This window comes from Phocoena phocoena, chromosome 16 (assembly GCF_963924675.1).
Source record: "Phocoena phocoena chromosome 16, mPhoPho1.1, whole genome shotgun sequence".
NCBI lineage: Eukaryota > Metazoa > Chordata > Mammalia > Artiodactyla > Phocoenidae > Phocoena > Phocoena phocoena.
The window spans coordinates 38,901,887-38,908,015 of record NC_089234.1 but is presented as its reverse complement, the minus strand read 5'-3'; the positions used below and the strand labels follow the sequence as shown (position 1 = coordinate 38,908,015).

The window sequence follows — 6,129 nt, the reverse complement described above, 5'->3', positions numbered from 1 at the left end:
GTGGCTTAGAAAATAAGAAAACTTTCCAGCAATATCTTAACGATACCACCAAATCCATTACTGCCTTTGGCGCTTATGAATAATATATGAATTGTCTTACCTGAATTGTCAGATCTAAGGGCTATTTTAACTTATTTCCAAACATTTTGGTTTAACGTGATTATGATCCTGCCCTGTTAAAGCCAGGACAGCTCAAATAGGAAACCGATATATTTTTAAATAACCGGTTAACATAATGCCTTCTTTTACCATCGTATTTTGCTGTTCCACTAGATACCCTCAAAACCCTGGCTTTTTTTTGCTTCATCTCTACTACTCGCCATCCAGGCATCTACCATACCAAACAACTAACCATAATCCTCCCAAGACTGACAGTCTTACAATATCAACAGTTCTCTGCAGGACCAGATGAACTCAAGGAAAGAATTCCCCACACGTTGGGGACCCAAACGAGCCCAGACTGAGGTTTCACTAGGAAAACCAATAAAACTGCTTGGTGAGGGGGGTCCACTCCCAAGGAGGTTGTAGAGGGATGCGTCCCTCAGAGAGCTGTCTAGCTGGGAGGGGTATGATGCTTCCCTCAGGTCTCACTCCAGGGGCAAAATTTCAGGGCAAAACAATTGTTCTGGGAGTGTTTTTGTTAAACCTTGTCAGGCCTTGCTTTGGAAAAAGCTTAGGTAAATGAAGCCTTCCTTGTGTTTGAGAACTGAAAACTGTGGGCAGAACTAGCATTCTGACAGTATATTTTATTTTCCCAGATGTGCGCAGTTGACTTATCTTCCTCTATGTCCATATTATGGAACGATTGTTTGTAAAAACAAACAAACAAACAAACAAAAAGCACAGAATGAACAAGTACTTCTGTTAATAGTTGGTTCCTAGAAAATCAGACTCCTCTTATTAGAACTGAAGCCAAGTGTGCCCTTTAATTTTAGCGTGGGGACCTGTAGTTTATAAACCCTTACAATTTGCTCAAAATTAGGAGAATTTTAGTTTTTTTTTTTTTTTTTTTAAGTGGGCTTTATGACCCTTAGAAATTTCCTCTATAGACTGGAGCTCTTCTCGGAGAACTGAGAATGTAGAGTTTATATCTTTGGAAATAACATTTTCCTATTCTTCAAGAAATGAACAAGTAATGAACAATAGCTTTGGCTCTCATATAACCTCAGTACACGGCTGATTATTATGGCTCCCGCTTAAAATCTGAATGAGCAGCCTGTATAAAAAGAAGCGTGCTTTCCCCAACCTGAGCTGACCCTATTTATTTGGTTATATAAATGCTTTTTGTATTTTATTTTGGTAAGCCTGCATTTATTTACATACTTGACCTAAAACTCCACACTTTATTCCATGTAATACACTGACATAGGAAGTGTGGAGGGAAAAAAAAGGAAACATTCTCCTAAATTACAATAGGGTTAATTTCATTTTGGCATAGCAGAAAACAAGGGAGCCAATATAAAGAAAAGCTTAGTTACCCAAATTGCAGTGAGTTCTACTTCTTAAAATATATATCACTTAAAACGGCATCGAGATAATATTCACATTAATGATTCTTAATGCAAAATCCATTTTAATATGCTAAACAAATGACAACAGTAGTTTTGTAGATTCTGCTTGGGTTGTAGTGACCCAATTATCTGGTCAAAGGGCTGCATGGATGCAAGAGACAGGGTGAGTTAAAGTTTAACTCCCAGGAATTGTAAACCAAACCTAAAGCCACTGAACCTTTGGAGTTTGATATGATGATTAGAGCATACCCAGAGTGACACGTTGAATTCGCCATAATCAAGGAAACCTTTTCCGGGTGGGGATCTCTGAAATCACTCAGGTATTGTCCATGTGTTTTGCTTTTTCTATTTCAACTGTGTGAAACTGTGCGGTGTGGATCAGTGGGAATGCAGTGAAAACAGTTTTTATCCTCTTCCACTATAGAGCTGAATTCAGAGATTTTTCTAGTCTGTTTTTATACTAATGAAGCCACCTGACAACAAAAGAAAATTAGAATGATCGTATAATGTCAAAATGAGATGGCAGCTGTTTTTGCTCCTTGATTTAATCAATTTCTGAGGGTTAAAAAAAATGTAGATTTATCACTTTGGGTATAAGAGTAAGGCTAATGTTTCTGAGAAATGTATTTAGCAATAGCCAGACAGCTGGGAGAGTTGTGGTTGACTGACTGTCCTGGTCCTCAGATCCCAGGAAGCGTAAAAGTATAATTAAGAAGAGAAATAGTATTAACAGCACTGACAGATTCTGAGTTCTCTGTATAGGTCATAATTTCTACCATACTTTAGACTTCACATATTCAGTTATCTTCTTTCCTCTCCTCCTTTATCCTGCACCACCACCGAACACACACACACACACACACACACACACACACACACACACACACAGACAGTCATGAACAATGATTGGTTTGAGTATATTAAATCTCAACCTGGAGCTGGCGAATTATTAGATCTTTTCCTTTCAGGACGGTTTGGGCAACTGTGCTGCAGTGTATATATTTCACATGATCATTTTGTTCACTCCAACAAGATGATTCACAATCAGACTATAATGGTATTTTACCTAAAAAAAAAGAAATCAGTCAGGGCGCTTACCAGGAATATCCCATTCCTCCCAGAAATCTCTTAAATACTCTGATTGTGATATTTTTGTTCTATGATTACCGAAGTAAGTTCCAAGGAGAATGGGTTCCCAAACAAGTTTCTTTACCATGGGACTTCTTAGATGTGTACTGTGTATCTCCAAGAAGATGACTAACACACGATCATTCGTGCATTGGGCAGGATTAGTGTTCTGCAAAACGTGCATTGGCAAATTTAACTCTAGTTGTACACAGTTTAAGATCATCAAAGATGTGGCGATCTGGTCTGAAACATTCTTTTTTATTAATATGTGCTGAGATGCATACAGTAGGAGCATAATAGGTCTGGAAACAAAAGTGAAATCACTAACTTGTCAAAGCACTGAGGCCTTCCCCTGCTAAACACAGGTAATAGGCAATGACTTACAGGTTCATTTTTAAGGGCAATATTTTCTGGAATAGTATTGATACTGCCCATTTGTGACAGTTCTCATATTTTACTATTTATAAATACAATTTATTATTTATCAAGTGTAAGGGAAGGAGAAAGATAGTTGTCAAGAAAAAAGAAATTAGCTGTTATGGGCAAACATAAAATGACATAGTGGATATGAAAACACTGAATATTTGGTTATTATTTCCAATTGGGCTAATACCAAGTTGCTTTTGTGTCTTTTCAAATATAGCATTTCCTACACTGTATTCAGTGGACGTTAATATATGTGGCTCAGAAAGAGGGATTCTATTGTCCCGTAAGTTGAGGAAATGGTGGTTGGACAAGTTAAAGCAGGTCTTGTTACTACATGAGTATTTTGAATAATAATAATAACAGACGTTTATGACGCATATTGCCAAGTGCACTTCTAAGCGCTTTCCATGCGTTTATCTCAAGTTATTCTTAGAAGAGTCATATAAGGTAGATACTATTATAACATTTTTCAAAACGAGAAAACTGAGGCACAATAAGTTACCTAATGGGCTGAACATCACCCAGTTAGGAGGTGGTGGAGCCAAGTTCCGCAGCCAAGTGGTCTGACTCCAGAGCCCAAGCATAGAACCATGAGATTCTCACAATGACTGGAGATCTACTCTGTGTGTAAACACATTCATTCATCTTGAATACCTAGGAGAGCAAGCAATGTTCTGTTTCCTAAGCTTAATTTACAACAGAACATCTTCTTTCAGTAACATTTATTAACATCTCTCAGAAATGGTATTCCTCAGACTACAGATTAAGACAGAACAAGTCATTTTTATAGCCCGTGTCCAGCCTTCGTAACAACCAGAATTGACTGAAACCGTCACTACTGAAATCATCACGATTGAAAACCTCTTAGGTACCTGAGAGTCTAACCATCTTTCGTCAGACAGGACCATGCCTATCTTAGAGACTTCCCAAATTAATTATAGACAGAACACTGGACTTTTCTCCTGACAGAGCTGGGCTGGACTGCTTGTTCACAAACTCCCTAGGTTTGTGACCCTGGGCATGATACTCAGCTTCCCTAAATCTTGGATTCCTCAAAGGTAAAATGGGGGCAAAATCTGTCCTGCAGAATTTAGTAAAGATTAAATGAGATGATAAAGCAAAATAGTTAAGCACAGTCCCTGGTACACAGGAGCAATTCAGCAAAACTCTCTTCCCTTTCCATTTCCCTGTTGGTAAAAACCTCCAGAAAAGTCTCCTAAAACTTTCCAAACTTACCTATTAGCTCCTCTTTGTCAAAACAATGCTACTATCGTTTAAATAAAAAGCTGTATGTAAACAATGAAGTTTTTTGATGAGTCACAAAGTGAAACCCCATTCCATTTATTCAGAAAATAAGACAACTTATCATTCTCTTTTATTCTAAAAAAAAGAATTTTTTCACTGAAACCCACAGGACACCCTGTCACAGTGTGTGTTCATTTCATCACACAGCCAGTTGATATTAAAAATCTGTTTCAATAACTATCTTTTAAAATACTGTCATCCTACAGAAACCTGGGCAGTATGGGTAGTACGCTGGGTACTATTGCACAATGGTTTTCATTACCTTATGTGTCTCTAAATGACTCAATAAGTTCAAACAAGATGGTATTGATCCACAGAGGATAAACACCATTTTATCTTATTCATGGAAACAGTAACCAGGCTCTTCTAAAGTGCAGTCGTAACAGTCCAAACTCCCCCAGGGAAAGCATCTAGAAAAGGAGCAGCACGACTACAGTGACATTCTGTATTAGAAATCTAAATCCCATCTGCTCCTTGGCCTGAAAAAGTAAAATCCAGGCAGTAATTAACAAATATTTACTGCTGATTCGATCAGAAAAGCTGGTTTATCTCTTTATTCCATCAAACCTAACCCAACTAGGTTATCAGCATTAAGAACTATTTCAAATTTTTATTTTAATAAATTAGAATTTTGTGATGAATATTTTTGATGGATCCAAATGAAAAATTAAAATATTTCTCTTTGTTAAAATAGTTGTCTTGGGCTTCCCTGGTGGCGCAGTGGTTGAGAGTCCGCCTGCCGATGCAGGGGACACGGGTTCGTGCCCCGGTCCGGGAAGTTCCCACATGCCGCAGAGCGGCTGGACCCGTGAGCCATGGCCGCTGAGCCTGCGTGTCCAGTGCCTGTGCTCCGCAACGGGAGAGGCCACAGCAGTGAGAGGCCTGCGTACCGCAAAAAAAAAAAAAAAAAAAAATTGTCTTGACTAAAATATACTGGTATCTTAAGCTCTCAGATTTGATTTTCTTTTAAAGATATACACTAAGCTTGGTTTTTCCTTATTCGGATATATACGTGGAACTTTATATATGTAGGTATTACTGATCATACAGAAAACATTTTCCAGGTTTGCTTATTCCAATAGGACTCAGTTCGTGCTAATATTAAGAGGAAAGTAATAATAAGGATTAGGATAACTCTCTCTAGTTTGCAAGGTTATGTCCAGGGTTCTGCCCCAGTCAGTAATATGGCTAAAGAGAATTAGCATATGACAATTTGGCCAGACAGAATGACCGAGCAAGCAAACCGGTTTGCAATTCTATCAAAATGCCTCCTTCAAGGACATAGCAATGTCTTCTCTTCCTCTAGCAGTCAAAAAATGACCATTGTTTTGGGATGCCCAGTGGACTTAACACTAGATTTACATAGCAAAATTAACTACCACGATACCTTATTTCTATAGAATATTCTAGTTTACAAAGCATTTTATACAGAAGAATTTAGGTTTCTTTAATGCCAGAGTTCTTCATAGTCAATTCAGTAATCCTAGCTTCTTCAAGGTAATTGTCATTATTCATCACTGAACGATGCTCTCACCTAGAGTTTATAAGCTTAGCTCCATGTATGTAGAAATAGTGCAGACTACGTAGGGAGCCTTCAACTACTGTCCTGGGCATTAACTGATTTTTTGATGAATTAAGAGGTTTGATGAAACTGTGAGGAAAGGACATAAGGATCCAGATGGAAGCTGAGAGAACAAGTCCCATGCAGGTCCCAGAAGAAAACAACCCTGAAAAGATTTAAACCAGTACAGATGCTGTA

General features: G+C 38.1%; 1 protein-coding gene across 1 annotated transcript in view; it reads left to right on the top strand.

Annotated features, from left to right (window-relative positions):
- Positions 1-1,739: 1,739 nt before the first annotated feature.
- Positions 1,740-6,129, top strand: part of A1CF (APOBEC1 complementation factor) — a 77,646-nt gene continuing 73,256 nt past the window's right edge. The window contains exon 1 of the mRNA XM_065893809.1: positions 1,740-1,831. The gene's annotated coding sequence lies outside the window, so the exon portion shown is untranslated. The remainder of the gene's footprint in view (positions 1,832-6,129) is intronic.